A 26,754-nucleotide genomic window follows, 5' to 3' on the forward strand; every position below is an offset into this window, starting at 1 on the left:
ACATGTTGAACATGTTCCTATTTGTTCCAGGTCTTTGATTTGACCTACCATCTGTTTCCTGAACGATATAAAATAAATATAATCCTAAATTCGATATGAGCCTCAGCCACAGTAGACCCCCTGAATCAATGGCACACGCAGAAGTCCTGAAGTGCTCCTTTCCCATCAGTTCAACAGGAATCATCAATGGAAGGTTATTACAGAATTCTCATCCAAGGAGAACTGAAGGATTTTGGAAATGAACTGGAAATTCCCAAATTCCCATTTGGGAGAAAACTGGATTTAGATTACTACATTTTAATTCACTTTGTAACACCAATTTTGTTCCTCGATTATAAATGTAATTTCCTAGTTGGTTCTATCATAAAAATGTAGAACAAGTTTATTAAACTGCAAAAACTTAACAACTACTTTCAAAGTAAGTTCTGCACGATTAAACAGAAAATCATACTTTAAAACAGAAAAGAATCAAATTTTGTTAGATAGTGTAATACATATTTATTTTATTTATTTATTTACCATATTTATACCTGGCCCTTCTCACCCCGATGGGGACTCAGAACGGCTCGCATATAGGCAATAATTCGATGCCACACAAACATACATGCAGCAAATAAACATATACATTTAAATCAACCATTAAAACATCTCAACATTAAAAATAATTATTAAAACCATGCAATCCAATAACATAGTCCGAGGCCGTTCCAGTTGTCATTGCACTATTCTGTATTCACTTATTGCACTGAAAATGTACTATCCAAAAGCTTGGTCCCACATCCACCTTTTTAGTTTTTTTCTGAAGGTCAGGAAGGAGGGGGCTGATCAGATTTCACTAGGGAGGGAGTTCCACAGCCAAAGGGCCACCACTAAGAAGGCCCTGTCTCTTGTCCTTATCTTGTGAAAGTGGTGGGACTTAGAGCAAGGTCTCCCCAGAACATCTTAGGTGGTTCATAGAGAGAGATACGTTCAGACAAGTTTCATATATGTTTCATTGTTGTTACATACTGCTTTGAAATCTGTAGATCAAAACAGTTTATACATTTGCACGAACACATAATCATAGATAACATTGTAAGAAGGCATTCACCAAAAGCAAAAGAGGGGAAGGATTCAAAATCCCCAAATAATGACTAGTCTTGAAAATGAGAACAGTTAGAATTCTAAACATTGTATATTATTTCCCTATAATGCAAACATTAATAGATAGATCATGTCCTCCAAATGGCTAGGTAGTAATGGCATTCGGGACTTACCTTGTCCCATTTCATGTCCCAGCTTTTTGATGGGGCCCTGTTCTGTTTTTGTCTGACTTCCCAAAACTGGGAGGTCAGACATTTGTTCTGTTTTATCTTCCAGGCCTAAAGATCTGTTTTCTTTCAGCCGAAAGTACCCAGGCTTACGAGTGCAGGCTTTGGGCCTACACATCCAGGCCTCGCAGGCCCTGCAGCTGAGTGCCGAGTAAGGAGCTCTCCTTATTCGGCACTTGGCTGTAGGACCTGAGAGGCCCAGGTACACAGGGCCAAAGTCTGCATACGGAGGGCTAGGCACCAGGGCCTACGGGTGCAGGCTTTAGGCCTATGCACCCGGGCCTCACGAGAGCTTTGAGATTATGGGTGCAGGCTTTGGGTCTACACACCCAGGCCTCGCAGGGCTTGCAGCTGAGTGCCGAATAAGGAGCTTTCCTTATTCAGCACTCGGCTGTAGGACCTGAGAGGCCCAGGTACACAGGGCCAAAGTCTGCATACGGAGGGCTAGGCACCAGGGCCTACGGGTGCAGGCTTTAGGCCTATGCACCCGGGCCTCACGGGAGTTTTGAGCCTATGGGTGCTGGCTTTGGGCCTATGCACCCAGGCCTCGCAGGGCCTGCAGCTGATCAATGTGAAAAGCAGGCTTGGAGACGATACCAGCTCCCACCTGCCTTTCGTTTTGAGTTGGGTTTTTTTGGGGCGGGGGGGGGGGGGGGTCCATTTTGTGCCATCCAAATGAACGGTACGAAATGGAAATACAAATGACACAAATGCAACAAATACCACACACATCTTTACTAGGTAGTTCCTTAAATACAACCAAGTAGTATATATAGGACCTGCTATAGTGAAATAGCCAAATTATTTGGCCACATCACTAGTTGAATGGGTAATGATGCCCCACTGATGCCACATACTTGGTTAGGACTCTCTTGTGCACTTAGAATAATGAGCAATCCCGTCCTGGAATCACTTGGTGTTTGGTGCTGTTCTTCCAGTCCTGTTTCAATGGTTCTGCTACCACCACTCAACAGCTGTTCTTCATATTAAATGGGATAACCCTACGAGGAAGTCCATTAAAGATATAAGTGATTTCCTTAGCTGTATTTGATGAGACACTTCAAAGAATGGGTGAACATGATGCGGTTCAGAGCGGGAATGTGAAACAGAACACAGCCAATGCCAAACGAAAAAAAGGAGAAAAGAAACACTAGTTGTATTTGATGAATTAGATATGAGCCAGATAGTCTCCCCCCTGCATCATATGTACACATTAATATTGGGTGACATCAATTTGAGAGGGTAATCCGATATTATGTAAGTTGTACAGTACTCATTTGACAATGGATTCAGTTGAAATAAAACAAGGAGCAAAGCTGACATCTTAGCAGCTATTTTTTGATGGTGATTTCCTTCCTGAGAAAAGAATCCTGTGTGGGCGGGTGCGCACTAATGGACTCGCACGATGGATACTTCACGAATTCAATAGCTATGAATTCCAACAAGAACTGAATTCCCAGGCCAACATGTGAGGTAAGGCTGAGTCATCCACAAGCTTTTTTGTACTTCCCAAAAGGCTTTGATGCTGCTTTTAGCTGGGCGCTTGTATCAAAATGTATTGGAAAAATGCATCTTTTAAAGTGAATATTCATTTCCAAATGCCATTTAGAGAGTTCATTTTTTAAAAAAGATCTGGACTGTGATAAAAAATGTAAGCCACATTGAGTACCAATATTAGGGTGAGGATGATGATGGTGATGATGATGATAACAAACAAGAAACATTTTTGGTGACTTTGTTTTTAAGTTTGTTCCATGGGTTGTTTGGAGTGCTGATTCATAAAATTGCATTAGATAGACTGTATCAGCTCTAGTTTCTTAGATATGGCTATCATGATTCTTAATGGGCAAGCAGATGATGACTGGTATCTGGCATATGTTCTATGTCTCAAAAACTAGAGCTAATAGTGGAAAACCGGTGCCATTTGTGGAATCAGCAGGTAAAATATACCCAGGAAAAGGTCTAACTTTTGAGGCACCAAAATGTGTCTTGGTTGGTGCAATAATCCTCTGTATTTATAGATTCTGTATCTGTATATTCAACTATCCACAGTTTGAAAAATATTTTTAACCCCATTTTGTCACTTTGTGTGTGAGGATATTTTTTTACACCATTGTGTATATTGGCACTTGAAAATCTATGGATTTTGGTATCCATAGGTGGTCCTGGAATAAAACCTCAGTGGATGCCAAAGACCCACCATAATGCTTGAGAAAGATTATTTAAATAGGTATCTCCATGAAATTTTTGGAAAGATTTTTTCACAGATCAATGTGGAAACATCAAACATAAAAATGAATGTACGCACAAATCACATGGAAAATAACTGGAGTATGCCCTTTCTGCTTCTCTTTCTTTCTCTCTCTCTAATTTTTCTCATTTACTCTCTTTCTCTTTCTCACTCACTTACTTCTCTGATCCTATTTATCTGATTCTTTTCTACCCTGCAGGGGACAGTATTGGGTAAAGAACAGTGGAGAAAATCATGTGATAAAAGGAAGAAACATTTGCTTTCAATTATCCAAATTGTACTTTGCTAATTGAGCTACAAAAGAAAGGTCTGATTTGAGGACTCAGGGCAGGGTTCGTCCTTCTGCTTCAGATCGTCCATATGAAAAACAGGTTGTGATCTCCCATTCATCCCAGCTTTGACAGGCAAAGGTTTTCAGATACCTTCTCACCACTGACATTAGGGACAGGAAGGGGAAAATAAGGGCAACTGTCCTGGCAAATATTTTCTTTAAAACAATATACAATTCAGTCCAGCATTGGTTTCAACCCCAGGAAGAAAAATGCATGAAAGCAACAAAGGGTTTCATTATCTTTGTACTCCAGATACTGGGGATCCTCCAGAGACACCATAAAACCTTTTTTTGAAAACCTTTCTGAGCCATAAGAAGTGGATGTCCCTGTGAGTTGTAGGCCATTCCGTGAAGGTAGGCCATGAGATATTACACAGCCACATGAGACAACCTGCTTCAGATGGGTCCAAGAAATAAAGGATTGATCTATTCCAACTTCTGTGACCATGGATGATACTGATCAGGACTAAGGACCTCTCACGTGGATGTGGCCCAGTGTTGCAATTCAACAACCTCCGTGGTGAATCGTGTCGGCAGTGGGGCTGTTGTATCTCCGCCATCACGGCCTGCTTTGAAGCAGGAGTTGGAAGTGGATTCAGAGTCTGATTCGGATTTTGGGGCCATTCCGGACTTGAATCAAAGCCCAATGCCTTTGCAGGTGCCTGATGTTGTGGTGCCTGAGGATCCGTTAATTGGGGAGCATTCCGATCCTTCCTCAAGGTTGGTTTTGCCAGAGGTTGTTGACGCTAGGGAGGATGCGGTTTTTAATCGGAGAGAATCTTTTGCAATGGAAAGGCGGCAAAGAGGAGGAGTGAGACAAAGTAAGCGCACTAATTACTAACTTTCCCATATGAATTTTAGCATGTATCAGTGCTCATTGACTTGTAGCCTTGCAGTTCCCTTAAAAGTGTTTCGCTCCCTCCTCTTGGTGCGGTGTCAACTTTGCAATCCTTGGAAGGGGAGTCCGTGTTCCAGCACCTTGTACCTTGCCTTGCTCCTGTGCCTTGTTTCCAGACTTCCAAGCCGAGTTCGTGCTTAGTGATTCTCGAGTATACCTCGCCTTGTACCTCCGGATCCCTTGCTTCCCGAGTTCCAGCTTTCCAGGTGGATTATAGTATATGGCTTCACGGTGCCTTGTTCATGTTCCTGTCAACTTTGGGTTGTTCCTATTTGGATGGTGGATGTGGGCCACTTTGATGGCTTGCTGGAACTAATGAGTTCTGTTTGTGGATTCCAATTAAAAGACTTTATTGAACTCATATCTGAACCATAAGAGACATTACTTTATGGACTATTTACTCAACTAACTTATAACTTAGTGGCTTGCATATATATAATCTTCAATAAACTGCTTTGCTTATGATCCCGGTTCCAGAGTGGATTTTAAGGTGTCCTCGCAGCCTTGGGGTGTAACAGGGGCAATCCTCGCACCCCAGCCAGCAGTTGACGCTTCCCCCTCACATGCAACATGAGGAGGCTACCATATTGGTGAAGCAGTGTCCTACTATGCTGATATCCCAGTTCACCCATGGAAGTCAGCCTACATCATCTGATAGGCGGCGTGAGGTTCCATGAGTGAACTGGGATAGAAGCATCATAGTATGCTTATTTTTTCACGTGATGAGGCCTTAGGTCCTCCAACACAATATTGTGGTATGTTACAGCTGGAAAACAGACAATCCAATGATGTTTAGTCATATCTCCAGCTTCAGGTGATTGTGATTAGGCCAAGACAGTATCACCTGTGGATACAGATGTGTAGGTATGTGTCTGCCTGTGTATCAATGTGGTTGGATCCTCCATGCTTTACTGTTCTACAAAGACTTAAATGCTAAGTCAGGAAGATGAACATTCAACATCTATCATTCAATAACTAGAAGATTTTACTGCAATAATGTGTATTTTACAGACGCCAATTTTAGATGAATTATTGGATTTTTGCTCAGCTCATATGAATGTGAATGTTTCTGTGTGTATGTGCCTTCAAGTCACTGTTAACTTACGATGACTCCATAGCTTCCACTGGGTTTTCTTAGACTTAGAGGTGATTGCTGACCTTGCTCAGCTTCCAAGACCAGATAGAATTGAGTGGCTTTAGAATATTTAGGTCAGGATAAATGGATGTCTATGCTTTCCTCTCCCCCTTTTGCCTTTTTTTCAGAAATATTTATATGCTCATGTATATAGAGGAAATAGTGGTATCCCGTTTCTGCAAAATGACAATTAACTTATCCACAGGTCATATCAACATCCATAATTTTGGCCTGATAACCTGCCCTCAATTTATACATGAGGTTGAATAATTCATGAATATATATGCTAAGTGCTTTCCTATTACTTTATGTAAGGGAGGTGTCCTGTGCGTCCTTGCTCAATAGTTTTCACCAGGTTGTACACTAGCAACTGAATGGCTGTTGAGTGCAGTTCCACAATCATGACTCAAATGGTTACTCACAGGGTACAGAAGAAACTTTTTCAATATCCATATAGGGTTGTTGTGTGTTTTCCGGGCTGTATTGCCATGTTGTAGAAGCATTCTCTCCTGACGTTTCGCCCACTTCTATGGCAGTCATCCTCAGAGGTTGTGAAGTATATATGAAAGACTTCACAACCTTTGAGGATGCCTGCCATAGATGTGGGTGAAACGTCAGGAGAGAATACTTCTGGAACATGGCCATACAGCCCAGAAAACACACAAGAAGTGTGTGATTCCAGCCATGAAAGCCTTTGACAACATGATATCCATATAATTCCAATTGACAACTGTTGTCCTCCAGACCTTCCCAGCAAAATGCTGATGGATCCTGATGCTCCACTATCAACAAAGAAGATGCTGGGAATTATCTTGCAACAACAATTGGACAGGATAACCTTCTGTCTTTAGATAAAGGAACATTCTCCATACATCTACATGGCCACCCTTTGATCCATGCATACACAGGGTATTTTTTTAAGACCAATTCTAGACATTTTCTGTGACTCAGGAACAGCGTTCATGCATGGACAAGCTGTGGGTGTATTTTCTCAACAAAAGAGGCATGCAAGCCCCTGTCAAAATGGTTATTTTCTTTTTCACTTGCTGGCATTTCATGCAGCAGGGGAAAAAAGTGTTTTCTTTCTGCCGAGCAAATCTATACGGAAAGACAAGGTTGTGGGGAGAGAGGGGAGGATGAGGGTATATATGGTAGTGTTGTTTATTTTGGACAGATGCGAAGAAGTATCTCTGAACTTCTGCCAATGATGAAAGCAGCTGATGATGTAGAACAGATTCATGGGCCGTGTCCTATCAGGCTGCACTTTACCCATCATCCATCATTCCAACCCTAAGCCTCTTTGTGAGTGATGACTGCACCCTAAACTCATAAAATTAATCACCGCTGTAGCTTAGCCAGGTGTCTTGCCTCCAGAAATGATCTCGGTGTGGCAAAAGAGCTGCCGGAATCTGATAGAGCCGCGTTGGAATTTAATTGAAAGGATACTGCCTCGCAATGCAAGCATCATTTACATATCGGAGGGTGGGGTGGGGGGGAGAAGTTTATAGTTCTTCTAACCCTGTGCCTGCCCACCCAAATTACATTCTTGGAGAAAGCAGTAATTAGGAAATGATGATTTGATAGTTCAGTGGCAGAAAGGGAAGGAGATTGCAATCTGGGTGGGGCAGGAGTTAGGTTTGAGGAAATTTTGAATGGCAAGATCTAAAAGTTATTCCCCCTTTTGGTTTTTTCCCTTTAGAAAAAAAAATCAGCCAATAGGCATATCTGGAGCAGAGGTTAGAAGCAGTGAAAGCCCAACTGTTGGCACCAAATAAAAGCAGAGTTTCTTAGTGCCTCTGCTGTGTAGCTACTTATGAGTAAAGCCGCATAATGAACACCATGATGGAGCATTTTGTTGGTCACTGAATTGTCCAAAAGCACATGGTCAAATGGCTCAAGGTATTGTTAGTTCCAACTAGAAACTGAATCAATGGATTTTTACCTAAGTGTTGATGTGCGCATTTTTGTGTGTGTCCAAATTGCCTATTGACTTAAGAGTGAACCCAAGAGGGGTTTCCTATGCAAAGGTAGTTCCATCAGATCCTTCTTCTGAATTCTGATAGTTTCCAAGTCAAGTACTGTACAGTGTTGTGGATAATATCAAGCCTTTTTATTTCCAACGGGTCAAATTATGGAGGTGCTGAGATGATGTCTAAGTATGTTTTAATGCAGTGTGGTCCAACCGGCAGCCCGCGGGCCGTATGCGGCCCACCAATTCATTATTGTTGGCCCTTGCCCTTCATACTGGAAAAAATATTTTAATTTAACATTTGGAAAAAAATTGTTCATCCTTCTTACTGCTTTAAGTTTCTAAGAAACAGGTTTTTTTCTGGAATGTCTCTGGCCCTCACATTCCTATACTAAAGTTTGATTGGCCCTCGGCTAACTAAAGGTTGGACCACGCTGTTTTAATATATATTATATGCTCTATGATTTTATTTCTATGTTTAAATGTATTTGTGTGGGCTTGTATCATTGGGCTTGGTCCCCATGTAAGCCTCCCTGAGTCCTTTTGGAGAGATCAGGTGGGATATAAGAATAAAGTTATAAAGTTATATGATAATGTAACTTGCATAGGAGCTCCTTAGAGAATAACTGAATAAGTGAAACCATGGAGAAGTGAAATGAAATATACCATATAAGCCGACCCAAATATAAGCCGACCCAAATATAAGCCGAGGCACCTAATTTTACAACAAAAAAACTGGGAAAACATTGACTCAAATATAAGCCGAGAGTGGTAAATTTCAGAAATAAAAATAGATACCAATAAAATTACATTAATTGAGGCATCCATAGGTTAAATGTTTTTGAATAATTACATAAAGCTCTAATTTGAGATAAGACTGTCCAACTCTGATCAAATCATTATTCTCATCTTCTTCGGTGTATATGTGCTTATGTATTCTTTTAATAACAATAGAGTAAAATGATACATGCAATAATAATAATAAATACAGGAAAATAATACATGTAATAATAAATAGAGTAAAATAATAAATGTAATAATAATAATAAGATCAGATAGAAATAATAAATGTATTAATAATAATAATAATAATAATAATAATAATAATAATAATAATAGAGTAAAATAAATGTAATAGTAGCAACAATAATAATAGAGAAAAATAATAAATGTACCATATATTCTTGAGTATAAGCTGATCCAAATATAAGCTAACCAGGACCCTCACCCGAGTATAAGCCGAGGGGGGCTTTTTCAGTCTTAAAGAAAGGGCTAAAAAAACCCGGCTTATACTTGAGTATATACAGTAACTTGTTTAGGAGCTCCTTAGAGAATAACTGAACAACTGAAACCATGGATAAGTGAAAACAAATATATCTATTCTGCAGATTCAGGGCTCAAACTGTACTACAGGGCTGACCCTACTTAGCTTCCAAAATCAGATGGGATCTGGTGTCTTTAGGGCGTTAGCCTATTGCTATCTTACCAACTGATTTCATGGGTCTGCTTTCATTGCAGCTAACAACTGAATTTAGGTCTCCAAAAGTAGGCAGCCTAGAAAGAGAGGAAAGCTGGCTCAATCCAAAATATAATCCTGCTTCAGATTTAGAATGGATGAACACTTCCTGTGTGGAATGCTTTGCTCTGGCATGCCTGGTTGCCTTTTGATGCCAATATAAGACACAACTATATCAGTGTGCTTTTGTGCTAACCAACCATCTGTTTGGATCTCTTATTGGCAATTCATTTTGGCTTTGCTGCTTCTCGCTTTGAATGTTGCTGCTTGGCATAGTATTTGTAATGACCACTAACAGACACATATCCTCCATGTACACATGAAAGGTTGGAAGAGAGGGTTCCATGGATGGTTGAGGATTTGAAACCAAGCATCATTGGAGTGAATCAAACATAAAAGCCACTACACTGTAATGTCAGATACATAACCTTTCTATCAGTCCAAAGATATCCAGAACCAGATATAAGTTCATGTGCAAACCCAGCCACTCATGCAGTTATTGTTTAATAAAAGCATCCAAACTGCAACACTGTAACGTTCTTCTTCTCATAAATATCATGTTCAGATACCTATTTCCAAAACAAACAAAAAGGAACAAGAAATCATTAGCATTCTGGCTTATTCAAATAACAAAACAGCTGCTTCCAATGGGCACAATTCATTTTGCAGACAATGTTGCCATTCCCACAGCTGTTTTGCTTACAACCGGTTGTATATTCAGCTCGGGTTAGTATGGGTTAAAGACAATGCACATCAAACACTGATGTTTATGATGAATGATGTTGTCATTCCCAGCTCAAAGAATTAATTTGCATTTTTAAGGCACCAAATCAAAGTCTTGTTCATGTTCTTGCTGATAAATAGAATGGACACATAAGTTTCTATTGAATTGAAGTGGCCACTAAAATAAACTATTCCAAAGAAAGGACTAAATATTCATTTGTGGCCAGAACATCCTAAATGGGTTGGCCTAATGTTTGGTTAGTTGTTAGGCAACCAAGGGAGATCAGATACATTGTTTCTAAATAATGTTACTGGTAAAAGAGTTAGTGTGGTGTTGTAGTCTGAGAGTTAGAACTTTATCGCATGGAGCCTCTATTCCACTAAAGTTGAGTCATTGGTAGAAGATCTATATTGGTCTCTTCCATCACGTCGATTCACCAATTTCTGTTTTCATGATGATGCTTCCAAACACCCTTGTAATCTCACTTTCTCACACTACCACTATTCTTTAATATTTTTAGTCCAGTTGTTCAATTTCTGCATTTTTGAGGGGGAGCTAATATAAAATATTTTTATCATGTCAGAAACAACTTGAGAACAAACTGCATGTCACTTCTGGTGTGAGAGAATTGGCCGTCTATGGCGACATTGCCCAGGGGACGCTTGGATGTGTTAGCTGGGAGGCTTCTCTTATGCCACCACAAGCTAGAGCTGACAGATGGGAGCTTAACCCATCTCGTGAATTTGAACTGGCAACCTTCAGGTCAGCAACCCAACCTTCAGGTCGGCAGTTCAGCTGACACAAGAGTTTAACCCATTGTGCCACTGTAGCTCCATAAAATAAAATGAGCATCTTGAAAATAGGGGGAGAAGGGAAAAAGTGATAGGAGGGGAATCCTATTCTCTGATATCAGTTTAGTGCTGGCATTCTGGCACAGACATTCAAGGGACCCATTGCACTTATGTAGGTAATGGGAACATTCTGAGATTGAAAAAATTTGATGAGTTTTACCATTAATAGCTATGAACAGGAGAATCATGGGGAAGTGGCAAACCCGCAGCTGGATGCATGTCACATTGTGTGATATGATCCATCACTAAAAGTCCAGCTAAAATTCTGGTTTTCCTGCCTCAGGCAATAAAGTCCTTGGACTAGGTTTCTATAAAGTCAGGATTCAAATCTCCACCTAATTTGGTAAGTCACGCTTTTTCAATCTAAGAGGAAAACAACAGAAAACCTCTTCTGAATAAATCTAGAACAAAAACACAAAGAAAAGCTCTAGGTTTTAGTCACCAAAAATGGGAATCAATCTGAAGGCACATAACAATAGCAACCATAACAAAGGTACAGTGTTTCCTCACTACTTCGCGGTTCACTTTTCATGGATTTGCTTTTCGCTGTTTTTCAATAAACTCTAAAAGACTATGATAAATCATCAAAAATTACAATTTACAGCCTAAGGAATGGAGGAAGGAGAAGCCAAAGGGAGAGAAAAGGAGCCCAAGCGGCAACAGGAGAAAAAGGAGGTGATTTATCAACACATGACTGGTTGATAAAGACTTAAAATAGTGTATAACTACTAAAATAATGAGCCCCCGTGGTGAAGTGTGTTAAAGCACTGAGCTGCTGAACTTGCAGACTGAAAGGTCCCAGGTTCAAACCCCGGGAGTGGAGTGAGCAACCGCTGTTAGCTCCAGCTTCTGCCAAGCTAGCAGTTCAAAAACATGCCAATGTGAGTAGATTAATAGGTACTGCTCCAGCGGGAAGGTAACAGCGCTCCATGCAGTCATGCTGGCCACATGACCTAGGAGGTGTCTACGGACAACACCGGCTCTTCGGCTTAGAAATGGAGATGAGCACCAACCCCCAGAGTCAGATATGACTGAATGTCAGGGGAAACCTTTACCTTTACCTACTAAAATAATGTATAAATATTAAAATAAATATAGTGTCCCTACTTCGCGGATTTTCATTTATTGCAGGTGGTCCTGGAACCTAAACCCTGTGGTAAGTGAGGGAACACTGTATTTATATTTTGAATTCATGAGTTGGACTCACAAGTGTGAATTGGGCTGTCCAAATAGTGGGAGCCACTAAACCTTCATCAGTGGTCACTAGTTGAAACAAATATGAATGTATTCATTGTAAATTCCTGATGAGATTAAATTCAGATGAATCAGTGCAGTCGAAATGTGCCTAGTGAAAGGAATGCAAAATCAACCCATATTTGGTGTTCCTTTGCTCATTATTCCCAAACAATTTTGCTTTCAGATCTTTTGAACCTTTGACAAGTTTCAGTTAAATCTTGCCCCCCTTCCCCATGACCTCTGAAGCTTTGTGGCTAATCTTGTTTAAACCAACAAACAATCCCTCCAGTCTCTTCCAACATTTCAGCATCTGTAGGACATCTTGGAAAATAATAGAAAACACACAAAACTTGGGAGAATGAAAGTGGAAAGTGTCTAGGGAGATAAAAATAAAGTTTGCCAAGATATGTTCTGCCATAGAAAGTTTCTGTCGTCTCTGCAATGAAGCATAGGAATATCAATTGACTGAACTGACAGCTTGCTTTCAGAATATTCATGAAAAAAAGAGAGAGGCAGCCTCATTTCATAGGTGTATTAAAGTATTACTTACCCCCTTTTGGGAAAGCCATGTCACTGGTTTCAGCAGTGAATAGCGATGCATAAAATTGAAGGAGAAAATATGGAGAAAAATAAGCATACATCAGAAGCGGGGTCAAGAACCTAATTTCACAGTAACACACTAGTAATTTGGCTTTGAAAATTTTTGTCAATTCCAAATTCATTTGGAAAGGAATGCACACACAGAGAGAGAAAGAGATGCACACACAGCTCAGGGATATAAAAAGGGCTGTGTCTGAATATGAGATATGTTTGCTGTCGGCCTATGAGATTCCAATATTTATAGCACAGTTTACAAATACATTACCCCTGTCACGATGAAATAAGTGACGTACTTACATGCCGGAGTGGAGTCGGTCCAAAGGTGTAGGCATCAGGGGAGAAGATAAGGAGACAAGTAATTAGTACATTAATCTTTTTTATGATATCATTTTTCAGACATATATGATCATAATGTAAATTAGAAATAAAGGAGGGTTCGTGGAAAATAGAATTAATTTCAAAGAGGTCAATCGCTCTACAATAACTGCATTACAAGCATGGGGTAATTTATGGTAACGTTTGGTCCGTTCTTCCTGCCAGCCCACGATTACGACGGCCGGGCTGCTTCCCTATCATTTGAAAGTCAGCCTGGGCAATGATAACGTCCCGTGTCCTAATGAAATTCATTTGCGGTACAAAAATTTGAGCGAATCCAACAAGGGCTGTTACAGGCCCTAATGGCGTTCTATGGATTATTGATTTTTGATTTAGTTTCTGCTCACCAGAAGCCCATTTTAACGGCACCATTACCTCCGTAACGATTAGAGACAAAAAGTTAATTATGTAATTATAAAGCCAATAACAGACTTGTCTGGTTTACTTTGCTTTAGTCAGTTTAAACATTATCTCTCGCGCGCACATCATAACAGGCGGGATGTGAGAAGAGAGATTAACACCATGAAAGCAGATGTGAAATTTAATTCTCCAAGCCATGGCTGTCTGGGAAGCCATTAAGTAATCATAGCATTCCCCCTCTATTAAATTCACGGCTGCCACTTCACACACAAAAGGTGGGGAAAAGGTGCATTGGAGCTTTCCATTTTTATTGACTGTAACACAGCCTCGGCCTGAGGCGCTTCGGATAAACTGCTAAATAGGATGCCTCCATCTATTTGAAAATGAAAAGCTCAGAGAGAGAGAGAGAGAGGGAGAGAGAGGGAGAAATTAAGTATATGATGTTGCTTCCAAGATAAACCAAAGGACTGTGTTTTTCACCTTGAAAAAGAGACTTCATCTGCAGAAGGTTGGTTGGATACAGGCACAGACTACAAATAGATATTTACTTTTATATATATATATATATATAAGCTGTGCACGGCCACGCGTTGCTGTGGCATTGTCTGGTGGTGTTGGTGAGATATTGTTGAGGTAGTGGTGGTATTAAATGTCTGTTGTATGGTTGTCTTTATGTTTAGTATGCATTTGGTTGTTTGTGTACTGTGAAAGTGGTAAGGGTAGAGGGGGTTTATGTATTTTATAGGCAGTGTGGAAGAGGCCTTAGTGAGGCCTAACTCTGCCTGTCCCCTGGGCTGAGCGGGTTAGTAGGAGACCAAGTGGACAGAGCTTAGCCTTCTAACTGGCAGCAATTGGATAAAAACAATTATTCCTCTCCCTCTAATTAGGACTTTATTTTTCTTTTCTTTTTCTTGTATCAACCTAGAGGCGTGGATGAGGGGTTGTGCTGTCAATTTTCAAGGTTGGGGGGCCTTTAGTTTTGTTGTTTTGTCGGTTGCCGGGATTCCATCACTCTTTTATATATATAGATATATATACACACACACACAGATAGGAGGGGCAATTGAATCTATGCATTTTGAAGAACTCTAGACTGGCCTATCTGGTTAAACAGTTCACTTTCCCTCCTCTGTGGCTGCTTTCTGCAAATATTTGCAATGGACATCAAAAAGCACAGCAGCACTTTGTGTGTGTTTGTGTGTAAATATGTGGACTGAAAGTGCCCCATATTGGAATGCATTAAAAATGGTTGACCTAAGACTTACATGTATTATGGATTTCGATCAATAAAAAATAGGAGAAAAACAACACCTCACATGCAATCAGACCTTCACATTCACTTAGGCTAGGGTCACAGAAACCTATTTATGGGGGAAAAAAACATAAATGAATATTTTATTTTACTATTTTTAACATGGAAAAACACTTCTTTGGGAATTTCTAAGTCTTCCAGCATGACACTATGGTTAACGTCTGGAGGCTGTACAAAGAATCACATTAGAACGTATCTCCCTCTATGATCCACCTCAGAGGTTAAAATCTGCAAGGGAGGCCCTGCTCTCAGTCCCACCCTCCCTTGCAAGCGCGACTCTTGGGGACAAGAGACGGGGCCTTCTCAGTGTTGGCCCCTTGGCTATGGAACTCCCTCCCCAGTGAAATTAGATCAGTCCCTTCCCTCCTGGCCTTCAGAAAAAAAACTAAAAACATGACTTTGGAATCAATCTTTTGGTTACTAAATGGGAGCAGTGCAATAAGAGACTATAACTAACATAACGACAACTTAGATCGTGTCCTGTTTTGTCTTTCAAGAACAGCCTTAAGACATTCAGACAAAGAAACAGGCATAAATCCAGATGCAGACTTGGAGCAGGCACACAGAGAGTGAAGGCATTAGAGTCAGTTTGTTACCAGCAAGAGCTGTCTGCACCTGCTTCTGTTTTTATAGCCCTGGGATCCCCACACAGCTGCTAGGGCAGTTCCTAATTACTCAGCTGCATTTCTGGCAGCTAATCTAGCTGAACAACATCTCTGCTCTGTTTCCTTTCGCCTCTCCTGGAATGAGGATACTAGCAAAGTCTCTTCCTCAGACTCCAACTCACCCTCAGATTCATGAACACTTTCCTGCTCCCCTTCCTCTTCTGAAGGGAAAAGGAAAGGAACAGATCGACTCTGGAATATGACCTGGATTGTATGATTTTTAATTTATGTTTTAATGCTTATGTTTTTAATTGGTTTGGATTTAATGCATTTGTTTATTTATCGATATCCATACGCAACATCTAATTGTTGCCTTTGCAAAGCCACCCTGAGTCCCCTTCAGGGTGAGAAAGGCAGGGTACAAGTGTGATAAATAAATTAATTAGATGACCTAGAGATTCCTAGAGGTGTACTCTCTGGAAATGTCTTGTTCCTCCAGCTTGACTGGAGGAGGTTGACTGTAGAGTTACACTGGAAGTCCTACGGATTTCTAGAGTGAACATTTTAAATTAAATCTGTAAATATGTAAATAAGCAAAAGTTCAAACTGCCAATGTGGAGAGATGGTTGTATTTGTTGATTTTTTATTGCTGGAGAAATTTAAGCAGTATATTCCCATCCCAGATTGTTGCTGTTGTTATGTGTCTTCAAGTTGTTTCTCACCTATTCAGGATTTACCTTGGTAACATTTGTTCAGAGGTGGTATGCCTTTGCATTCCTTTGAACCTGAGCGGTGATAACTTGCCTGACCTGTGATAGACAAAACACACCCATCCTATCTCTTTGAAACATGTTAGGGGTGTGTACGATATTGTTTTGGTGCACCGTATTTGGGGGATTTGAACGATTTGGCTGCCGAATCTCCAAAAAGAGGCCTGGCAGGGAGCAGCTAAAGCATTAGCCAATACGGATCATAGCAGTCAGATCTTTCAGCTAATGGGGACTAATGGGGCTGTCTGAGGTGGAGGCAGCATGTGGGTGGTCTCAGAAATCAGGCAAGAGTAGGTTCCTGGTGTCTGAGGCTCTTCCTTTTCTTCCTTTCCTGGTAACCTCCTCCATCCCTTCCCAAAGACTGCCCCCTCCCATACCAGTGCCTGCTTGGCACAAATTGGAAGTTGTTTTCCCAACAGCACTTTGTGCAGCATGGGCATTGAAGGAGCCTCTGCACTCCCTCCTAGGGCATGATGCGAGTTAAGGTTTATCTGTGTGTGTGTTTCTCACTTGCTTTCTCAGCCAATCAGAGGCCTGGTTGACTGGGTCCCTTTTCCTCCCCTCTTGTGGAGTGTGCTTGGGACTTCAATTCCCAGAATCTTTAACGTTATGGTAAAAACTTGTTTAAATTCCCAAAAAAACAGTGGATTGGTGAAACATTCTGAAACTTGGCAGGCTTGCAGTCAGAAATGTGGCCTACAAGTGAGGCAAGTTTCATTCTAATAAATGACAGAGAAACAAGCCTCTAAAGCAGTGGTTCTCAACCCGTGGGTCTCCAGATGTTTTGGCCTTCAACTCCCAGAAATCCCAACGGCTGGTAAATTGGCTGGGATTTCTGGGAGTTGGAGATCAAAACACCTAGGGACCCACAGGTTGAGAACCACTGCTCTGAAGTTTCTCTATTGGTTCCAATGTACCAAATCTTATTGGCATGAAAACTGAACTCCCCTCCCACTTTCGGGATTTTCCTGGTTAACAGGATGTGGGGCAACTGAAAACAGAACCAAAAATGGCACGTTTTTTTCTGAGTCACACACCCCCAAAAAGTGTTTGAGATCTCTCCCTCACCACTTCTCTTAGATCTTCTTGAAATGGTCTCACTCATCTCAATAATTTTTGACCATCATTTGCCTCCCGCTCACCATTAAGCCATGTTTTTGTCCACAGCTCCCATTGACACTAGTCTCTCCTCCTGATCTTTGTGGCGAAATGTGTGCTGTGAACACAGTTTGACATTTCCTGACATTTCATGAACTAATTACACTACAAATAATTAAGCATGTTCACATCGGTAACAAACGAAGGCAAAACGGTTGTCAGCAGCTGTGATTGATGACCTCCTTGTGACTTTATCTGATGAGTTTCTCTTCAACATCTCTCCCTCCTCCCTGCTGCCACTTGTCTCCAAGACATCTCAAACTTGACACAATTCTCAGGTGACACTGTGCATGTAATAACACCTTCATTATCTTTTGTCTCATCAAACCAATAAAATCTCACAGGAAAAAAAACAAAGCAATGGTTACAATGAAAATTTCACATTTGCTTTCCCTGGGACGAAGTAACGGTTGGTTCATAGTTGTTCATTAATCCACAAACAGAAAGACATTGATGCTTCTCTACGTCTTTTTGGTAAACAATTTTTTCACACAGAGAGGCATACAATGTACCAATCTCCTGGTTGTTGGCCATTTTCTCAAAGGCGTATCCCAATGTTTCTTGGCACTTTTTCATAGAGTAAGAAAATGTGTGAACGTGTGTTACATCCCTAGTAATAAACCAATAAACGCCATGAAAGTCACCACAATGAAATAGGTCTGAAGCCATTGTTAAGTCTAGCAAAGCTTGTGAAAGTGAAGGTTAATGAACAGCCTCACCATTTGATCTTGTAGACCTGGTAGTTGTTGAACCTTTGAACCATTCAAGGGCTTTCTGAATAATGAATAAAACAAAGTGCTGTTTAGTGAGCATCAGATTTCTTCTCTGCACAGGGCAAAGCCAGGAACAGGAAGGAGAACTGTTCTCCAAAGCCAACCTTCCTTCCTCTTGACAAAAGTTTCCCTTGACTCCCCAAGGATCTCATCGGGAAATCATTTGTCATTAAGGCCCAGAAAACATGTCACCTCTGATTAGCGGGTAAGGGATTACTTTTCAAAAAATGCTTTTATTGTTGATACGGCGACTGTATCTTTACTGAAGTGTACATGCCATGGAGTGTGAAAGCCACCTTAGAAACTCATTATTTGCACCAATTTGTTGAGTATCTTTGTGATGGGAAAGAGCAGAGGCTAACTTTAGATTATGTCAGGCTGGCCACGTTGAAAGCGTGCCGCAAATTGGTCCCCAAATATAGGTTGAGTGACGAGTTTAGTCTCCAATATAATGGCCTCTACCTTAAAAATGAAATACATGAGATGGACATTTTCACATCCCTTAAAATAGGCTTGTGGCACGTTTGCAACAAAAACAGCTCAAAGCAGATCTAAAGTGAGCCAATGTGGCCCATCAGTGGTGAATTTACTTAGTAAATGAATACGAATAATTTTTGCCAAAGTGTGGATTGCTTATATAACTAATGGGATTAATGTGTTAGTGGATAGAACAATGTAGAGGACTATACAGATAAATTGGCTTTACAGGGCGGGCAGTTGCAATGGGAAGTTTACTACCCCAAAATACCAAAACAAAGCAAACCAACCTGGAAGTAGATAAAAACCTGATCCCAGATTTTCAAACTACAATAACTTATTGTAATGGACATTTCTTAAAGGTAAACAAAGGCAAGATTATTTGCAATCAATTTAAAAAGCGAATGGCTACTTTTGGAAGCTTCAGGGATATGACATTAACTCTTTTTGGTCAGTCTGGAGATAAAATTGGGCCATATGTGGTCTTTCCTTATTCCTGCTCTATATTCTAGTAAAGTTGGGGGACTTTCACATTGCCGTTGATTGTAGTCAAAGAGAAGCAAATGATCATGGCTGCTGTTGTATTGTTGGACGCTTCTTGTTGGATTCCTAATATCTGCCAGTTGTTGGGATTCTTCCAAATGACTTGGAATGACTCAGAATTAAATATCTTGGATTTGGTTATACATGCCATATTTTGAAAATTTCACCTGCATTCAGTGCTCCTACATTGGCTAGAATTTTGTTGGTGCCATATGCATGCCGAAATTCCTCAACAGAGATGGTTGGACAAGCCTGTCCATTGGGCAATGTCCACATAACAACAACAACAACATCAACAACAACAACAACTTTATTTTTGTACCCGCCTCCATCTCTTCAAAAGGACTCGGGGCAGCTTACATATGGCACAAGATGCCTAAAACAATGCATAAAATAAACACACAGTACAATACAAAATAAAACCACTAGTATACAAAACAACAATTTGAGCTCAGAGCAGCACTAGCATTCTATTTAAGGTTCATGTGGAGTTAGGTAAGTGGCACTATTGCACATGTGGATAGGAACATCACATTGATATGAAGAGCATTGAAGAGCATTACTCATGGAAAAGCATCATGCATTTGATTGTGTATTGCTTGCACATTGGACGTCATAGAATCATAGAGTTGGAAGAGACCTCATGGGCCATCCAGTTCAAAAAATCGCATTCAAAGTCATGATTCAGATGCACACAACATTGCCACTGCATAACACAATGCATATATAGCATGCTGACTTAGCAACCCTGATATAGAATCCTGGCCCTTGACATAGTCAAAACGCAGTGATGAACTGTGAATTCCAACCTTCCCCCCGAATATACTTTCATCTCAACAAGACAATGATAAAAGTGTACATCCCTCTTCTCCTTACTCAGTGTTTGGCTCTCTTTGCTAGCGTTCCCCTACTGTAGCTCACTTGTTGGCAATAAATCGGTCTCTCCCTGACCTTCATCTCTCAAACTTGACTTCAATTTCTGCTAATTCCTTTTCGCGAAATAAATTGCATCAGCGAGGGCCACATTTAGCCAACTGCAGAGCAAATTGTTTCTGTTCTTTCTCCCGAGTTCCTTCTCCAGATTAAATGCTGATGCACCAAACGAACCATTCTTGGCTGAAAGCGGGCAAGGCCTAATTAGATTAGTATGGATTTTGGAATTGGGTAAGTACTGTATCAGTATCCTCCCTAGAAAATAGGTGACATGTCACGGGATATTAAGAATGGCCATTTAATGTAAAAACTTGGGTAACACATGAGTTAAACAGAGAAAATGAGAGAATGCTTTTAAGCATTCTCCCAAGACAGACTGCGGAATAATATTAAGGTGCATGCAAGTGGTGCTGATTGACACCGAGAGGAGGCCATTATGGTGCTGTGGTATAAAATCATTACAGTAAAAAGCATTTCAGAGCTGCAGAGTGATAGGACCAACATATAATGAATTATCAATAAAGAGTAGGTGATTCAGTTACATTACCTAGGAATTGAAAGCATTCCTACATATTGTTTTTAATTGGTTGAAATTGTCTGTTGGTATCTGCTGGGGCTTGGTTCCAGGAACCACGATAGATACCCCGATCCATGGATGCTCAAGTCCTATTATATACAACTAGCTGTGCCCGGCCACGCGTTGCTGTGGCGTTGTCTGGTGGTGTTGGTGAGAAATGGTTGAGGTAGTAGTGGTATTGAATGTCTGTTTTATGGTTGTCTTTATGTTTAGTATGTATTTGGTTGTTTATGTACTGTGAAAGTGGTGAGGATAGAGGGGGTCTATGTCCCTGTGTAGTATTGTATAGTATTTATACGTTGTCCATGTGTTGTGAATGCTTGGATTGTGTCCTGCTGCATAGTAGAAAGGGTTGGGCTGGATGGCCCTTAGGGATCTCTCCAAACTCTTGTGCCTGTCCCCTGGGCTGAGTAGGTTGCTAAGAGACCAACTTAGCCTTGTAACTGGCAGCAATTGGATAAAAACAATTATTCATCTCCCTCTAATTAGGACTTTATTTTTCTTTTCTTTTTGTTGTATCAACCTAGAGCCGTGGATGATGGGTTGTATTGTCAAATTTCGAGGTTGGGGGGCCTGTAGTTTTGTTGTTTTGTCCACTGCCCTGATGCCATCACTCTTTTATCTATATACTAGCTGTGCCCGGCCACGCGTTGCTGTGGCGAAGTATGGTGGTATGGGAAATAAAGTATTGAGGAATTGGTGGTAGTTAAGGTCAAGGGTAAAGGTTTTCCCCAGACATTAAGTCCAGTCGTGTCTTACTCTGGAGGTTGGTGCTCATCTCCATTTCTAAGCCGAAGAGCCGGTGTTGTCCGTAGACTCCTCCAAGGTCATGTGGGATGACTACATGGAGCGGCGTTACCTTCCCGCCGGAGCAGTACCTATTGATGCACACATTTGCATGTTTTCAAACTTCTGGGTTGGCAGAAGCTGGGGCTAACAGTGGGGGCTCTCTCCGCTCCCCCAATTCAAACCTGTGGCCTTTCGGTCCAGAAGTTCAGCAGCTCAGCGCTTTAACACGCTGCGCCATCAGGGGATATTATTTCCTAAAGGTTGTGAATATACAATATTTCTGATTGGTTTTTTTTTTGTTTGTTGGAGGCAAGTATGAATGCTGCAATTAGGAAAAATGATTAGGATGTAATGGCCTTGCAGCTTTAAAGCCTGGCTGTTTCCTCCCTGAGTGAATTTTTTGTTGGGAGGTGTTAGCTGGCCCTGATTGTTTCCTGTCTGGAATTCCCTTGTTTTCAGAGTGGTGTTGTTTGCGATATTTTATGTGCTTCTACTGTCTGTGGCCCTGAGAAAACAGAGGATTTTCCAGACTTTGATGATGGGAATACTTTGTTGGGAGGTGTTAGCTGGCCCTGATTGTTTCCTGTCTGGAATTCCCTTGTTTTCAGAGTGGTGTTGTTTGCGATATTGAAAGCATTGACTACAAAAATGCGTTGGATAATCCAGAACGTTGGATAAGCGAGTGTTGGATAAGTGAGACACTACTGTAAATACTACATAGCATTACTGCGCATGGAACTACTTTTTCTGTCAAATTTGTTGTATAATATGATGTTTTGGTGCTTAATTTGTATAATGATTACCTAATTTGATGTTTAATTGGCTTTTCCTGAATCCAACATATTCACTTATCCTGCCGGCCTGTTTACGTTGGATAAGTGAGACTCTACTGTATATTTCTAATCTTAAATTATCTGCTTAGAACTGGATTATATGAGGCCCCTTCTTCACAGCTGTATAAAATGCACACTGAAGTGGATTATATGGTAGTGTGGAGTCAAGATAATCCAGTGCAAAGCAGATAATATAAGATTATAAATGGGTTATATAGCTGTGTGGAAGGGCCTTGAGTCTACACTGCCATATAATCCAGTGCAAATTAGATAATCTGTGGAAGAAGACTCAGTGAGGCCTAAATCGGCCTGTCCCCTAACTGAAACCTGGCTGTCCCTTGGTTGCTAGGCAACCAAGTGGGCAGAGATTAGCCCTCTAAACTGGCAGCAATTGGATAAAAAAAATTATTGCTCTCCCTCTAATTAGGACTTTATTTTTCTTTTCTTTTTGTTGTATCAACCTTGAGGCGTGGATGATGGGTTGTGTTGTCAAATTTTGAGGTTGGGGGGCCTGTACTTTTGTTGTTTTGTGAATTGCCGTGATGCCATCACTCTTTTATATATATAGATGGTGTCCCTGATATCAAATGGCAAAATCAGGGATAGCTTTTTGGATTTCTTTTTGAATATTTTCAAGTCATGGCTGCTGAAATCCATGGATGAAGAATTTATTGATACATAAAACCAACTGTAGTATCTTCTGAAAAGAAAAGAAACTTCATTTCATTTTATACACATACAGCCACATATAAACACACACATTGCTTGGTTCTCTTGTCTCCTAAAAATAGACAGCGCATTGACTTTATACAACATGGTGCAAGGAAATTCTGGACCAACGGGTTTTTGGCACAAATGGAATTCCGTCCTTCTTTCATTCTTGAGCTAGACATGTTATACATGCATTTCTACATAAGGAAAATAAATTTTGAATTGGTAGGATGTAATAGGTGTGCCGATAACTAAGACCAGTGCACTTCTTTCAAAAGGAACTTTAAGCTTTTCATAAATTTGGTTGAAAGTGACACACGTTTGTTCATCTGGGGAGATAATTTTGCTTAGTCTCTAAAACTTTTTATTTGAATCCTTGACTCATTTCATACATTGTGGTAGGCTTTAGCAGCTGACAGTGAATGAGCAGTGTGTTAACACATGCTGTCCAATTGCAGGAAGAGTGGTTAAACAAATTGCAGACTTTAGGTCTGTGGTTTAGTTATTGTGTTGTGCCAACCCAGTGGGGTGTTGTCTCTCTTGCTTGTTTTCCTCTCAACAAACCATAGAAATAACCCTAAAAACAAACCCTAGATTATTTTTCTGACTTCTTGGGGGATGAGACAGATCAGAGCCAGATCTGTACATTGCAGTAAACAAAATGTTGACCTAAGGACCATAAGTATCCTGACAAATGCTAAGCCCACCATGGATCTATGATGCATGGCTCTTGAGTCATAAGGGAGGTTATTTAGGAATTTCAATTGCAAGTGGGAACAATTAACCAGCGTGTGTCAGCATGCTGGTTCATTTTCACTGTGGTTTGCCTTCGAGCCATTGCTTGGTGAAAGTATCACAGAGTTTTCTTGCCAAGATTTGTCCAGGATGGATTTGCCTTTGACCTTGGGCTGAGAAAGTAAGACTTGCTCCAGGTATCCCAGTGGATTTCCATGGCTGACTATGGATTTGAAACCTGGTTTCTAGAATTCTAGCCCAATTCTCAAACCATAACATCACACTGGCTCTTGGGTCATTTTTAACTTGTTGACTTTCTCTTGGATTCTCTAGAATTCTAGCTTGACATGACATGTGAACATGGATGTTACATATATCTGTGGTGCTGGATTTATTTTTGAACAGTCTCCAATCTCTACTAATTACTTAACAGTCAAATAATAATAATAATAATAATAATAATAATAATAATAATAATAGCAACAACAACAACAACAACAACAACAACAACAACAACTTTATTCTTATATCCCACCCCATCTCCCCAAGGAGACTCGAGTCAGCTTACAGAAATATACAATAAAATACAACAACACAAAATACATTTTAATTACAATAAAATCAATGTATAAAATATATAAAATTGTGACATAACTGTTAAGGATTCCTCTTCTTCAGAAGAGGAAGGGGAACAGGAAAGTGTTCATGAATCAGAGGGGCAGTTGGAATCTGAGAAGGAGATTTTGTAAGTACCCACATTTCAGGAAGGGCGAAAGGAAACAGAGCAGAGATGTTGTTCAGCTAGAATAGCTGCCAGAAATGCAGCTGAGTAATTGGTACCTGCCCTAGCAGCTGTGGGGGAACTCAGGGCTATAAATCAGAAGCAGATGCAGTCAGCTCTTGCTGGCAACAAACTGACTCTAATGCCTAAGCCTTCGCTCCCCTTGTGCCTGCTTTGAGTCTGCATCTGGGAAACTGCTCCTAAGGATTTATTGCTGTTTCTTCGTCTGACGTAAGACTGCTACTTGGTTTGTGAATTTTCAGAGACTTAATAACTCTGTTTGCCCTAAGATTACTTTTCTTTCTTTTGCATTATATCACTGAGTGCACTTTTCTTTATGCTTTGGTGAAGTAAAGCAGTTTTCTTTACTTACCACATTGTTTTAAGGCTGTTCTTGAAAGACAAAACAAGACAATAACTCAACAACAACTTCCAACCACCTAACCAGTAGCCAATAATAATAACTTTTAATAATAATAATAATAATAATAATAATAATAATAATAATAATAATATAACTTGGTTTTCTCTATGTTGGGAACAGCTGTACCTTTGGAGCTTCTTGACTTTCCCTTCCTCTGGAAAGACATTTGTCTACTCTCCATTAGTAGAATGAGGCATGTTGATGGACAGAACTACCTATTTATTGAACTTGTTCGTGTTCATGGCGTAATAGAGAGTGTGTTTTGACCTTCATCTTGGGCAGCAAAATGTTTTGGGTCACCCTGCCCAATAGATTGCAATTATTTTTATATCTATGTCAAGGATATGAATCTTTCCCTCTGAAGCCTGCAATGGTATAGTCCAGCAATCATTTGATATTGTTGATCATGCAGCCAGGCTGTGAAAGCAGTGAGGGTAAAAGCAGAGGTTGTTTTGAATGATATGAATGTGAACAGAGCATATAATGCCAAGAACTGCTGCATCCTAATTTTGCCTCTTGTTGCCTTGAGCAAGTTAGTCATTATGCTTGAGAAGAGAAAGAGAGCGAGAAGTCCCTCATCATTACAACTTAGATAATACCTACTTATTAAACTCCATAAATGCTATGCATATAATTAGCAAAATGTTTATGGGGCGCACTGAAGACAAAAAGTGCTTTAGAGGTGCTGTTTATTAACAGTGATTAATTAATATGGTCTTGCAGCCAACATTGTTCTCCCAACCCCCCGTTCTCCATTTGAAAACACTTTAGCCAACTCTAATAGGAGAAAAAGATGAGCAGTTCATTCCATATAAATGAGAACTATATATAAAGTGTATACATGTGTATATATAAATAGGGGAGAGACCACTCTTGGATTTTCATCATGCAGATGAGCACCACATCTCAGATATTACCAGATTTTTATTATTAAAATATACTATTATTACATTTTTTTTTCGTATCAGGAGAGACTTGAGAAACTGCAAGTCACTTCTGGTGTGAGAGAATTGGCTGTCCACAATTATTTACAGTATTTTATTTACAGTATTTATATTCCGCCCTTCTCACCCCGAAGGGGACTCAGGGCGGATTACAATGAACACATATATGGTAAACATTCAATGCCAACAGACAAACAACATACAGTATAGTATAGACAGACACAGAGGCATTTAACATTTTTCCAGCTTCACGATTCCGGCCACAGGGGGAGCTGTTGCTTCACTGTCCACTAGTGGCTGTACTTCCTCATTCCTTTCCTTGTGTTTTGCTGGCAGTTTTATGGTGTTGTAAATTAGTTAAATTAGCCTCCCGCATAAAACGTACCTAAATTTCCCTACTTGACAGATGCAACTGTCTTTCGGGGCTGCATAGGTCAACAGCAAGCCGGGCTATTTAATGGTCGGGGGCTTAATCCGCCCCGGGCGTTGAACTCATGACCTCTTGGTCAGTAGTGATTTATTGCAGCTGGTTAATAGCCAGCTGCACCACAACCCAGCCCAAGGACATTGCTAAAGGAACGCTTGGATGTTTGATGTTTGACCATCCTGTGGGAGACTTCTCTCATGTCCCCGCATGAAAAGCTGGAGCTGACAGAGAGAGCTCATCCACTCTCCCCAGATTTGGACCATCAACTTGTCAGTCAGCAATCCTGCTGGCTCAAGGGTTTAACCCATTGTGCCATCGGGGGTTCCAATAATTATTACATATTATTATTAAATAGTATGAAAATCACAATTATCAAAAATGAAAGACAGCACTGATAATATATCAC

Source organism: Anolis carolinensis, unplaced genomic scaffold (genome assembly GCF_035594765.1).
Source record: "Anolis carolinensis isolate JA03-04 unplaced genomic scaffold, rAnoCar3.1.pri scaffold_9, whole genome shotgun sequence".
Lineage (NCBI taxonomy): Eukaryota > Metazoa > Chordata > Lepidosauria > Squamata > Dactyloidae > Anolis > Anolis carolinensis.